The 14591-nt window shown below is 40.4% G+C and overlaps 1 long non-coding RNA gene across 1 annotated transcript; it reads right to left on the bottom strand.

Moving 5' to 3' along the window:
- Positions 1 to 3462: 3462 nt before the first annotated feature.
- Positions 3463 to 14591, bottom strand: LOC125484761. The gene is made up of 4 exons (XR_007263582.1): positions 13344 to 14591; positions 5543 to 5698; positions 5361 to 5455; positions 3463 to 4132 (listed from the first exon to the last, which is right to left on the bottom strand). It is a non-coding gene; the product is annotated as an uncharacterized LOC125484761 (long non-coding RNA).

Below are 14591 nucleotides of genomic sequence, written 5' to 3'. Positions count from 1 at the left end.
CTGCTTCTGAATTCCCCACTGTCAACATCCCTGGGGAGTTACCATTGATCAGAAACTGATACATGGGCCAGCCATATAAATACTGTGTTTTCAAGAGAAGGTCAGAGGTTAGGAATAATGCAGTCAATAACTCAGTACAGATATCTGTGCGATATAGCTGTAGCAGGCAACAAGAGCAAAATGCCTTCTAGTCAATTCAAGCTTGATGCAGGGTGATATCCTTCAAGCTATACCCTCTAGTGCCAGGTTAGTGATCTGTTCCAGGAAAATTTAATCATGGAAACAAATGTAAACATGTGCTTTCTCTGATAGTAGGAACTGCAGATGCTGGAGAATCCGAGATAACAAGGTGTAGAGCTGGATGAACACTGCAGGTCAAAGAGGCGGGGATAGAGCCAGTAAAGGCGAGTGTAGGTGGGGAGTTGGGGAGTTAGGGAGGGGATAGTCAGTCCAGGGAGGACGGACAGGTCAAGGGGGCGGGATGAGGCTAGTAGGTAGGAGATGGGGGTGGGGCTTGAGGTGGGAAGAGGGGATAGGTGGGAGGAAGGACAGGTTAGGGGGGCGGGGGCAAGCTGGGCTGGTTTTGGGATGCGGTAGGGGGGGGGGGGGGAGGTTTTGAAGCTTGTGAAGTCCACATTGATACCATTGGGCTGCAGGGGTCCCAAGTGAAATATGAGGTGCTGTTCCTGCAACCTTTGGGCGGCATCATTGTGGCACTGCAGGAGGCCCAGGATGGACATGTCGTCCAAGGAGTGGGAGGGGGAGTTGAAATGGCTCGCGACTGGGAGGTGCAGTTGTTTGTTGCGAACCGAGCGTAGGTGTTCCACAATGCGGTCCCCAAGCCTCTGCTTGGTTTCCCCGATGTAGAGGAGGCCACAACGGGAACAGCAGATACAGTATACCACATTGGCAGATGTGCAGGTGAACATCTGCTTGATGTGGAAGGTCTTCTTGGGGCCTGGGATGGGAGTGAGGGGGGGGGGGAGGGGTAGCACTTCCTGCGGTTGCAGGGAAAAGTACCGGGTGTGGTGGGGCTGGGGGGGAAGTGTAGAGCGGACAAGGGAATCGCAGAGAGAGTGGTCCCTCCGGAAAGCAGATAAGGGTGGGGAGGGAAAAATGTCTTTGGTGGTGGGGTCGGATTGCAGATGGCGGAAGTGTTGGAGGATGATGCGTTGGATCCAGAGGTTGGTGGGGTGGTATGTGAGGACGAGAGCGATTGTTTTGGTTGTGATTGCAGGGAAGGTGTGTGAGGGATGAGTTGCGAGAAATGCGGGAGACACGGTCAAGGGCATTCTCTGTCTCATTTGCCACAAGGCTCGAAAAGATGAAGCTTTGATTAGAGCAGCCAGGAAGGCTTTATTCCTATTACTGATTTTTTAAAAACTCATTCACGGCCAGGCCAATATTTAATGCCCATTCCTAATGCCCCAGAGAGCAATTAAGGGTTAACCACATTTTTGTGTCACACACGGGCCAGACTAGGTAAGGATGACAGATTTCTTTCCCTGAAGGATATTAGTGAATCCAGATGGGCTTTTCCTGACAATGGTTTCATGGTCATTATTAGACTCTTAATTTTTATTGAGTTTCCTTATTGAATTCAGATTCCACCATCTATCATAGCAAGGTTTGAACCCAGGTCCTGAGAACATTAGCGGAGTTTCTGGATTAATAGTCTAGCAATAATACCACTAGGCCATTGCCTCCTCTTGATTGATTCATATCCTAAATCTACAGCCCCCGGTTAACAAAAAGGTGACTTTGAAGAAATTCAAAGGGAAATTCTTTCACTGAGATGATGGTGAAAATCCAGAATTCACTTCCTGAAATGGTGGTAGGGAGTTTTGGCATTTAAGAACTTTAAAATGCACTTGAAGTGCCATAATCCACAAAGCTATGGGACCAAAAACAGGGAAGTGGGACTAGACTGCCTGGTACGTGTTGGGATCACAGACAATGGTCTAAGTGACCTCCTTCCATGTTGCTGGAAAAATTCAGCAGGTCTGGCAGCATCTGTGAAGAGAAATCAGAGTTAAAGTTTTGAGTCCGGTGACGTTTCCTCAGAACTGACCAGACCAGAAATGTTAACTCTGATTTCTCTTCACAGATGCTGCCAGACCTGCTGAGCTTTTCGAACAATTTCTGTTTTTGTCCCATGTCAAATATGGTTTTGCCCGATAACAGCTGCTCCCAATAACTCTCACTAGCTCCTGCCTAATACTGTTGTAGTTTGCATTCCCCTAATTTAGTACCTTCCCACAAGGTTCTGACATCTTTATTCATAGCTATCTTAAAACTTGAGTTGTGATCACGGTTTCCAAAATGCTGTCCCACTGAAAGGTCAGTCACCTGGCCAGGCTCATTAGCCAACACAACGTCCAGTATGGCCCCTCACCTGGTTGGACCAGCTACATACTCTTTCAAGAAGCCCTTTTGGATGCATCTAACAAATTGTTCTTGTTCTAAGGGAATCCCAGTCAATACTGGGGAAGTTACAGTCACTTACTTGACAACCCCTATTGTTACTGCATCTTTCCATAATCTGCCTACATATTTGTTCCTCAATGTTTCAGTGGCTGTTGGCAGTCTATAGTATAATTCTATCAGAGTTCTTATTTTTGAGCTCTACTCATATTGCCTCAGTGGATAAGCCCTCCAATATGTACTCTCCATGTGCAGATGTAACAGTCTCCCTGAATAGTAATGCAACTCTTCCAACTCTTTTACTTTCCTCTCTATCTCATCTAAAACAGCAAAACCCTGGAACGTTGAGCCACCAGGCCTGTCCCTCTCTCAACCAAGTTTCTGTGATGGCCATAACATCATAGTCTGATGTACTGATCCAGGCTCTAATCTCACATGCCTTACCCATAATACACCTTGCATTGAAATAAACACACTCCAGTACCCATTAGTACCATTGTGCTCATTTACCTGTCTCTGCCTGGTCTTCCTTTCAGACTTAGTGGCCCTAACATCTACCTTCCCCTCAATCCCTCTGGAACCTGGTGCTGTTGTTTAAATCCAAATGATGATGGTGCTGACTAATAGGGCAAGGTTGAATTGTTTGGAGAGGTTGAACAATTAAAGTTTTACAGAAGTTGGTTAATCAGTAAATGGGGAATGAACTCAAAGTCATAAGAATAAATAAGTGAAAAAATTACAGTATGGGATGTTTTATAAGTAGCTATTGTGACACAGACCATAATGTTTACCATGGAATTAATAAAGAGCAATCAATGAACTCTGTGTTCCAAAGAACAGTCATACCTGACTCAACATGTTAACTCTGTTTGTGTCTCCCAATGCTGGCAGCATTCTGTTTTTTTATCAGATTTCCAGCATCTGCAGTATTTTGCTTTTATTTGAGTAGTCAGTTATATATTAAACATTTTCTGGACTCAATTCTGTATGTAATAAGAACACAACAAGCACAAAAATACAGTAATTAGAATCTTCATGGAGATTTTTACTAATATTGTATTTATTTTGTCAATTGCAAACTTTGTAGCAAAACATGATTTTCTTTATTAGGCAGAGATGCAGTTTTCTACATACTCAGAATATAAATAAGAGAATTTTCCTCTGAGAAAGAAAATCTCCTTTTCAGTCACAAATGAATAATCTAGTTTATTTAAAACTCAAACTTAAAAGGCCAATGTTACAGCAATTTCATCCTTATAGATACAGCAACTTTATTATGACTCTTTCTGCTCAGTAACATTTCACATTAACATAAATGTGTTAAATTACAAATACTGATCTGCACAACTAGCTAAATTTCTAAGAAAAAATATGTACAGTACTGCAGAGCAATGAAAGAAGTGCAATAACTTAATATTAGCCCATTTCAATATACATGATATGGCTACATCTTGAACCTTCTTGCCAAATAATGGTTAAATAAAGGACATACAGAAAATCCTTCCTTTCTGCATATATTACCCCGTTATACAAAATACAGGCTTTAAGAGACTCGTGATTAAAGCTAAGATTGGTGAACAACACAACTGTGCAAGAGATCTGGAGACGTCACGCATCAACATAACTCTCCTGACAGCAACTGAATAGGCTATAAGAATGGGTTGGTTGAAGAGCTTCCTGTTGGAAACTGCCCCATTGGAGCTCCAGCCTGTGGGAGGGATAACAAGAAATGAAAGACAAACATTATTTGTTTTCTTTTTAACTATAATATGAGAAAAGTCAAGAATAAACTGCAATATTAACAGTAAATCAGGACATTTTCTAAGAAGTGCCTATTAAGGTTACTCATAAGCCATGTACACACTTATGAACAATTTATTCTGTTTTGGTAAATATTTTCTAAAACAAATGCTACACATCAGTAATTGGCAATATTATTTCTCATTTAACATTCACCGGAAAGGTTGAGAGAGCTAGGGCTTTTCTCTTTAGAATGACGAAGGATGAGAGGTGACTTGATAGAGGCATACAAAATGATCAGAGGTATAGATAGAGTGGACAGCCAGAGACTTTTCCTAGGGTGGAGGTAGCTATTATGAGGGGGCATGGTTTTAAAGTGAGTGGAGGTAGATATAGGGGAGACGTCAGAGGTAGGTTCTTTACTCAGAGAGTAGTAGGGGCGTGGAATGCAATGCTGGAGAGGGTAGTGGAGTCGGCCTCGTTAGGGTCATTTAAGCTGCTATTGGATAGGCATTTGAATGATAGTATAAGGTAGGGGTGGAGGTTAGATAGACCTTAGGTTTAGGGTAAAAGTTCAGCACAACATCGTGGGCCAAAGGGCCTGTACTGTGCTGTACAGTTCTATGTTCTATAATGTCTCAAAAAGATCCACCTAAACTCACATTCTTCCCACTAACAGCTTCAGCTTTGCTGTCATCACCACAAATATTAGATAATTATTACAATATTTAAAGATTGCTTTTCAATAATTCAATCTCTAGAAAATGTCTAGTTAACAACAGATCAGTGTATAAACAACAAAGCCTGTAGAACTGGGACAAATGATCCAAGGTTCCTTTAAAAACTTCACAAATGTCATTGGAACTCAGATTTTTAGACCAAAACAGCTAACATGCAACATTTTATATTAAATTGCATCTTCCTTTTTACGCATGAGCAAAAATGTAGACAAATGATATTTTTCCTTTTTTTTCTTTAAAAGAAAAAGTGCAGAGACTGGTTAGCCCAGCATTTACTGTTCACCCCAGCTGCTGTTCAGAAGATGGTGGTGAGCTACCTCCTGGAATTGTTGCAGTAAATGTCCGTGTAAGTACATTTTGTAGGAAATATTAGAAAATGGAAAGCACTGTTAGAGAAAGTTCTGGAATGGGTCCGTGACTAAAAAATATTTTTAAAAAACTAAACATATACGTTACCAGAAAGGGATTACTAGACATCGTAGATGCTGCCATTGGTTGACCATATGGCATGACCATTGGTTTAGGTTGTTCGAATGAACCAAAACCTCCACCTTAAGAAATAAAAAGCAAAACATTTAAGAAAAGGAGAGTTTATAATTGGAAACGCAATGCAAAGACAGAAATTCTATTGATATTACCAACTGGTTGCTGTGGAAATGCTGAATGTTGAGGAAAGGTCACAGGGCCAGATAAGACCGGTTGCTGGAAGCCACCACTGAAGCTGGTGGGAAGAGTATATCCTGCTGGATTGGCAAACAATGTTGGCATGCTCATTGACGCTGTTCCAAAGCTTACTATTTCACAGAGAAAGGAAAAAAAAATCAAGTTAACGGAAAGCTCAAAAGATTCATTCCCAACCTATAGAAGCCTGTACAGGGGGATAGTTTTGACTTACTTAAGTGGACAGTAATCACAACACTGGATGTTGATTTTGCTTTAACCATAGCACATATGCAACACGGTATGTTAAGCTATATACATGTACAATTTTTGAAAGAGCTATACTCAATGCACATCAAAATGGAAAATGTTCAATAAAAGCCGAAGAAACTGAGGATGCTGTAAATCAGAAACAAAAACAGAAGTTGCTGGAAAGGCTCAGCAGGTCTGGCAGCATCTGTGAAGAAAAATCAGAGTTAACGTTTTGGGTCTGAGGATTCTGAGGAAGGGTCACCAGACCTGAAACATTAAGTCTGATTTTTCTTCATAGATGCTGCCAAACCTCTGAGCTTTTCTAGCAACTTCTGTTTTTGATCTGGAAAATGTTCAGTACAGCTATTAGCAGCATACAAGCCATCAAATAAAATACATGTGATATTAGAACACAGAACATTACAGCACAGGAATGGGCCCTTCAGCCCAGAATGTTGTGCTGAACATGATGCCAACTTATGCTAATCCCTTCTGCCTGCCATATCCCTCCATTCCTCGCATATTCATGCGCTTACATAAAAGTTCCATAAACATTCCTATCGTATCTGCCTCCACCACCACCCCCTGGCAGTGTGTTCCAGACTCCTACCACTCTGTGTAAAAAAACTTGCCCCTCACATTGCCTTTGAATATTCCCCCTCTCTCCTTAATTGGATGCTTCCTACTGTTAGACATTTCAACTGTGGGAATAAGATTCTGTCCGTCAACCTATCGACGCATCTCATAATTTTGTAGACTTCCAAAAAGTCTCCCCTCAGGCTCCACCACTCCAGAGACAACAGCCTGAGTTTTTCTAGCCTCTCCTGATAGCTCATACCCTCTAATCCAGGCAGTATCCTGGTAAACCTCTTCTGCACCCTCTCCAAAGCCTCCACATCCTTCCTTAATGTGGCGACCAGAACTGGACGCAATAGAACATAGAACATTACAGTGCAGTACAGGCCCTTTGGCCCTCGATGTTGCGCCGACCTGTGAAACCAATCTGAAGCCCATCTAACCTAAACTATTCCATTATCATCCATATGTTTATCCAATGACCATTTAAATGCCCTTAAAGTTGGCGAGTCTACTACTTTTGCAGGCAGGGCATTCCACGCCCTTACTACTCTGAGTAAAGAACCTACCTCTGACATCTGTCCTATATCTATCACCCCTCAATTTAAAGCTATGTCCCCTCGTGCTAGCCACCACCATCCGAGGAAAAAGGCTTCCACTGTCCACCCTATCTAATCCTCTGATCATCTTGTATGTCTCTATTAAGTCACCTCTTAACCTTCTTCTCTCTAACGAAAACAGCCTCAAGTCCCTCAGCCTTTCCTCAATACTCTAAGTGTGGCCTAAACCAAGTCTTAGAAAGCTGCGACATGCCATCCTGACTCTTGTACTCAATTCCCTGATCAATAAAGGCAAGCATGCCATATGCCTTCTTTAATCTTATCTACTTGTGTGGCTACTTTCTTCGAACTATGGTCTTGAACCTCAAGATCCCTCTGTACATCAATGCTGTTCAGGGCATTGCTACGAACTGTATACTTTTCCTGAATATTTGATCTCCCAAACTGCAGCACATCACACTTGCCCGGACTAAACTCCACCTGCCATTTCTCCGCCCCTATCTGGAACTGATCGATATCCTGCTGTATCCTTTGACAACCTTCTACACCATCCACAACTGCCCTGGTCTTTGTGTTACAGCAAACTTACTATCCCATCTACATTTTCATCCAAGTCATTTATATATATATCACAAACAGCAGAGGTCCCAGTACGGATCCCTGCGGAACATCACTGATTGCCCGCCAGAAAAGCACTCTTCCACGACTACCCTCTGCCTTCTATGGGCAAGCCAATTCTAAATCCAAGTGACCAAGTCACCGTGGATCCCATGCATCTGAATCTTCTGGATGAGCCTACCATGAGGGACTTTGGCAAAAGCCTCACTAAAATCCATGTAGATACCAGCTGCTGCGTTACCCTCACTGAAAAACAGTTCTGAACAGTTTCATAAGATTAACATAATACATTATTGAGAGTCCCTTGAAATATGAGTAGTGAGAATATTACTGAGTAGGTAATCAAGAATAGAGCACACACCTTCAAATTTCACTCCTTAGTAATGTGTGAAATTGAAATCAATTTATAAGTTGGTATCAGTAGAAGAAACCCATGTGGTTACCTCATGCCATTTCGGAAGAAAGCTGCTGACCTTACTTAGACTGGCATGAATGAGTCTCTAGTCTAACATTTGGACTACTAATACTTAATGACATACTGAAATATATTAAGTCATTACAACAAAGAGGCAGCCCAGCACCCTTTACTTTGTGATCGGTAACAAATGCCTGTCTTGCCTGTAGCACGGACATCCTGAGAATGACCGATTAACATGGAGAAAGTTAAATCAATAGGTTACCACAGAAAAATAGGAGTGTCATAGAAATTCAGTTTTAATCACTAACAGGGCCTTTAAAATCAACTTACCAAAAAAACTGGAGTCCAACTCTGAAGAAGACAACCCACTTAACCCCATCAAACATATGGAATTTGAACCACAAGAACTCCTTCTTATAATTTAGAACAAGTTGTGGTGATTAAAGACACCATAAAAATAGAACTCCTGAACTAAGTGTCTTAAGCTTGTAGTAGCTGTCAGCAGTGTATATTTACACTACGTTTAGAAAAATAAATCTTTATAGAAGTTCTTGAAGAAAAGATTTAAGGGTATTTAAAATCAGGTAGCACAATGAAAATGTTTGTCTTAGGAGTATATGGTGTTGTGAAATGATAAAACACAATCTCATGTATCAAGATGCTTTCATGGTGAGTAACTGATAATTAATTGTTTGACTATCAATGTTAACCAGAAGATCTTACAAGCTTTTAGCTTACAATTTCAGAAATAGAGAGAGACAAAAATAGTAAAGCCACTCCAACTTGTGATTCTGATATATGGGCCCACACCTGAAACAACTTGGCTGTTCTCTGCACAGTTGCTGCCTGATTCACACAGACTAGGGAAGTGAAAAACCAGTCAACATTCCCAATCCACATTGGCAAGTATAGTTCTTATTAAAGACGTTGAACAGTCAGGATTAGGCTGAGCTTTAAACTCTGCATTGCCAAGTGGCCTACGAGCAAACACTTTCTTTATGACATGAGTCAGGCAGCAGCAGTGTTAGCAGCTGAGGAACTGTACCCCACAGCATGACTGACTGTCATTAAAAATCCATCTGGCTCACTAATGTCCTTTAGGAAAGGAATTCTGCTGCCCTTACTTCTGTCGGCCTACACATGATTCCAGACCCACAGTAATATGGTTGATGGCTAGCGATGCCCATACTCCATTAAAAAAAATGCAAATTAAAAAGAAGTCTAACTGGTCTAAAAATGAGCCCACCCCATTTATTTCCTATCTTGAAAGAGTTTTCAATCTGCTTACATGTGCAATTAACTTAATTAGCTTCCAAATTTCTAAAGTATGGAAAATCCGCACATGATACTTAATATCAATTTTTTTTTTTGAAAATGCAAATACATATTACCCAAGTTTAAATAACCTCTTCAAACAGGGATCCACCATGACATTAAAGAACGACATATTGCTTCTCTATTCAAGTTGTTAACTCCTTTACACTGCTGTGTTTACTAGATTTCGATTGATATTTGTGTTTCAAATTAATGTCAATGTCTGAAACAAAAACAGAAAATGCTGGAAAAACTTAGCAGGTCAGGCAGCGTCTGTGGAGGGAAATCAAGAGTTAACGTCTTGGGTTCAGTGACCATTCTTCAGTGTCAATGTCTATTCTTTCTTGCCATCCTTCAAGTGTCGTTGACAGATCCAATGTTTATAGAATTCCCAAAACATCAACAGGCCAGGAGTGTATTTGAATTATCAAGTTACAAGGTGATGAAAACATAGGCAAAGGTTACAGCAGCAGGTAGCTAAGGCACGGGAAGACGGGGGTGTGGGGTGCGATGCTACAGAGATGAAGCAGACTTTTGTGATAAAAACTGTGATGTCTATAGCTCAGGTTATAAATAATATGATGTTACCAGAGAAAATGACCACAAAAGAAAGTAGAATGATGGCAACTATACAGATCTGCAGAGTTTGAACAGATGATGATGGATTTAGCACCTTCCTAAGTTTTAAGTGCAGGAAATGACAGCTCCCTCAGATCTGGATGCCAGGTAAGAATTCTGACACCAGGAAAAGCGGAGGGATTAAGAGACATGGTGGACAAGTAAGGAGCTGGGTGTTGTCAGATTCATGTTTTCAAATGATGTTGGCGGGGGACAGCATGTAGGTAAGAAGAGGGGTCAAAGGATACACCACTGGGGACTCCAGAGGCAATGGTGTAAGGTCAGGTTACAAAGTCATTACTGAAGTGTGTCCCACTGAGGTGAACAACAGATGTGAAGCTTTTGCAAATGGTGTGTTTGACCATGTGAATGGCTAGATAGAGGTTGTGAAGGACAAGGAGGAATAGTGCACTACAGTCAGACTTTAATAAGGAAGGGCTGTTTGACTGATGTGAAGAAAACACAGAAGCAATTTGGAAAGTTATAATATGTTGAAGAACTTTGATAAGGGTAGGAGATGAAGCAAGTAAATTGCAAAAAGGAGATCTGAAAGGTGGGCTGTTTGAGAAGGGTGCTAACAGTGGTGATCTGAAAGGGAGGACAGTAGTGTGTGATGAGTTCTAAAGTTAGCCAGAAAGGAGGCCAGGATAGAGAGTTAGATAATCCTCATATTTGTGGTAATGGAATCAAGCACGTATGAAGTTAAAATGAGTACATGAGAGAGCTTAACAGAATGTAGGAAAGAACTTCAGGAAAGATTCAAATTTATTGCCAGGGTAGGCTGAATCTTTACAATAACTGATTTGCAAAGGGATGGAAAAATGCACCAGAAATAGCTATAGGGTGATCTCAAACTTAGTGCCAAAATTTATTTCAGAATTCATACTTTTCATTTCAGTTACGAAGAAAATGAAATAATCAACACATTATTCTTCCTTAATAACCTCTAGAGTTCTCCTCTTATATTCAAATGTTTGCTCTAGTTTTGGATCTAGTTTTCAGACAATGGAAAATCTAATCAGCTATTGAGTCACGTCAAATTAATCAGTCCAAGTGGACTGCTAAACACGAAAAACAATACAGCATCTACTCTTGTGCTTCACATCATGTTTTATTGGGAATTTGGAAATCATTACCTCAATGAAGATAGTTTGTACTTTCAGCCCTTTTGTACTTTTACACTATTTTAGTTGCTTCTAGCTTGATTGTCAAAATTGGGACATGGAAGTCTCCTATTAGATGGAAATATATGCCTGGAAAGATCATCCTAAGTATCACTCACTTACACCTTCAAAACCTAATTCTTCCTTAATTATCACCATAAGGTTTAGTACATGGTGTTTCGGCACACCTGCATTATTTCTCTACCCAGCTTCAAATCTGTTGATCTTGACAGCAGTGGTATTTTGTTGGCCTTTTTGATAACCAATATCCAGACTGTTTCAGATCTTATATCATTCTTAGATTCCAAAGCAGAGTATCTTTGAGAAATAATTTATTCTTTCAGCTTTAGCTCCTGCTCATTTTCTGCTCAGTGCATAGAAACATAGGAAACAACTGCATCTGTTGGCTTCAAGGAAGCTTCCATACACCCATTCCCACAAATCTACTTTTATTTTTTAACATCATTAATCCTCAATACCATCCCTGGGTGTATTACTCCATCCGTTTAGATTCAATTACTTACAAAAAATTACGTGAATATCTATTTGATTCTGTAATTTAAGTGTGCTAATTCAAATGGGCTGTGAGGTTAGGGAGATTTATTTACTTGTGCTTTCTCTCTCAGAACCAGGGCAGTCAGCAGTTCAATTTGGGAACAGAGACATTTACAGCTCATTGAATCATGGGACTAAAAGAGTACCTTTTAGCATCTTCAGCAGGGAAATTACAAACTTTTGTTTACAGCATGGAACACAGCTGGAAGTTCATGTTCAGTTTGGAGTCAGACTTGAGGGAAAAATAGCCTGGAAGATTTGCCTTACTTGGATTTGGATGAAGAAATGTGGAGCAAACCCTGTGAAAGAGCTGTGGAAGCAAAGTGGAAGAAAGAATTTGGTGCCTGTCTAAGGCCAGGGAAAAGAGCATGAGGCTACCAGCAAAACTGGAATGCTTCTAATTCTTTGAGGTCACTGCGCAGGAATGCTCAGGTCTGAGCTGAACAAGCAACTGCAGAGAAGTCAGTAGTCCCTAGAAACTGGAAGGACAACAGACTGACCAGGTAAGGCAGGCTTGCCAGAATATTTAGCTGCCTGTGTCCACTCACAGTTTGGGTGATACACTGAAGGAAATCCTGTCCAGGTGCGGTTTAAATATGACACCAGGACCTTTAACCCTGTAGGTAATGCTCACTTCTATGCCCAATCCTGAACTTAAGACTCCTTAATGGAACATTGCGCTTCAAGTTCACAGACATTTGAGCTCATATTCCCAGATTCTAGAACTTATAACAGTATATTATTGGTGTTCAAAGAAAATGCTTTTTAAGTAGCAGAGCCTCTTGGTCATTCATAATGGTTTCATTTAAAAATGTACTTCAACTTTTGAAAATTGGGTCAAGACCAGACATAAAACAGGATAAAAATATGAACAGTTCCCCATCCACTAGCCCCTTATTACCCTCTGTAATATTTGTTTATATTGCATGCTACTGGTTCTGAAAGAAATTGCTGCTGTCTAGATGTGGATATGTAACAAGACTAGGTTAAAGCACCAACATTCCATCAGTGACAACCTACCCAATATGGTGTCCATTATAACCATTTCTATAATCTTATCAATAAGGCAATGAAATCAAAAATGGGGTCTTTATTGGAGACAATTCTTTATGAATAAAATTCTATCTTGACTACCTTCAGTGGGGAGGAAATGGCCTACGGTACTAATCGCTGGACTGTTCATCCAGAGACCCAGATAATGTTCTGGGTTTGAATCCCACCATAGCAGATGGTAGAATATGAATTCAATAAAAAAAAATCTGGAATTAGGAATCTAGTGATAACCGTGAATCCGTTGTTGATTGTTGGAAAAACCCATCTGGTTCACTAATGTTCTTTAGGAAAAGAAACTGCCATCATTACCTGGTCTGGATTACATGTAACTCCAGACCCACAGCAACGTGGTTGACCTCAACTGCCCTCTGGGCAATTAGGGATGGGCAATAAATGCTGGCCTAAAAGCAATGCCCTGATGAATGAATAAAGAAGAATAAGAATAGGACAGCAGTGGTCTAACCACCTCTAACCATCAATGGCCAGTTTGTTTACATGAGGAAATTATAAGTTGCTGACAATTTTATTTTCATTGTACTTCTGGCTCGACTTCAATGTATCTAAACTGCATTGAGTTTACAGAAATAGACATGCCACATACTGAATGCAAATGTGCTTCAGTCACATCCTTATTAAAGTTCAATATCCATACCTGCAGTTCTCCCATTAGTCTGGAATGGGTTTGTGGCAGCAGGTGCTGGCAGAACAGGAGCTGCTACAAATGGATTGGTTGTTGCTGAAAAGACAGAACCAGGTAAAGCTGATTAAAGTATAGAATCTATATGTGATTTGAATTATCGGCCTAGGAATGTCCAAAGGACAACTGCTTATTTTGCAACTGATAACTGACAAAAGCATTTTGTATAAAACCAGCAGCGCTTCATTTGCTGAGATTACAGCAGATAAATACCAGTGTTTTTATAATATTACACAGATTTAACTTTAGTTTAAAACGAATTTAGAAAAAAATGCATTTTCATTTTAGCAACCACAATAAAATCATGCTTACCTTCAACTGTTGGGTGCAATCTGCTAGTAAATCCATGACGTACATCAACAGGACTAAAATTTTCTCACAAGGACATTCATTTTGGATGGATTCAATCATAACCACATTTAATGTATGCTATGCCTCAGATGAAGTTTTGTATTTTGGCTATGATACACTGTATCTGCTTTGCCTAGTGCACTTAGGGATGAGTAGTGCATAAGCTTAAACTGGCTCCTCCCTATGCTTTCTACAGATTCTAAATAATATGCTCTCATTCTACTGTACTGTCTACTCTAGTTATCTTACACGACTCTCATTTTGGCAGATCTTTTCACCCCCACAGCTTCTCTACTAATCTGTCAACATTGGTAGTGCCTTTGTCTGTCTGATTCCCCATGTTTTGTGAAATTGATTCTGGTCTTTACTGTGGCACCATCCTCAGGTGGAACTGCCTGTTTTCCTAACCTTGCAGAAGCTATCAGCCTCTCTTGGTGACACCCTTACGGGTAGCTACAAAGTAAAGAGTTCAAAAAATATATATATTTTTACCATTGAGAACTGAATTATATTTTGGAAAAAAAAAATTATTGTCCCTTCTCTTTCAAAAGTAATGATGAAAATGTAACTTTTCTCTACATTTGTGTGCAAATATCAGCAACTCCACTCTTCTCTAGGCCAATTATTCCGAGGCAACTAACGACTGGTTGACTTACCAAATCAAGAAATTGAATCTTGCCGAGACTGAACAACGGACCTTTTTGGCTTTTACCCCTCAGTAATACACACTATAGTGCATATACCTACTGCAGAGGCACTATGTTTCACTACTGCAGTAGATTTCAAGCATAACTGTATTGTCTACATTAATTAGTTTAAGACCACAAGACACAGGAGCAGAAATTAGGCCAT

This window comes from Rhincodon typus, chromosome 13, assembly GCF_021869965.1.
Source record: "Rhincodon typus isolate 14 chromosome 13, sRhiTyp1.1, whole genome shotgun sequence".
Classification (NCBI taxonomy): domain Eukaryota; kingdom Metazoa; phylum Chordata; class Chondrichthyes; order Orectolobiformes; family Rhincodontidae; genus Rhincodon; species Rhincodon typus.
The sequence above is the reverse complement of the archived record's forward strand: the minus strand, read 5'-3'. Positions and strand labels throughout refer to the sequence as shown.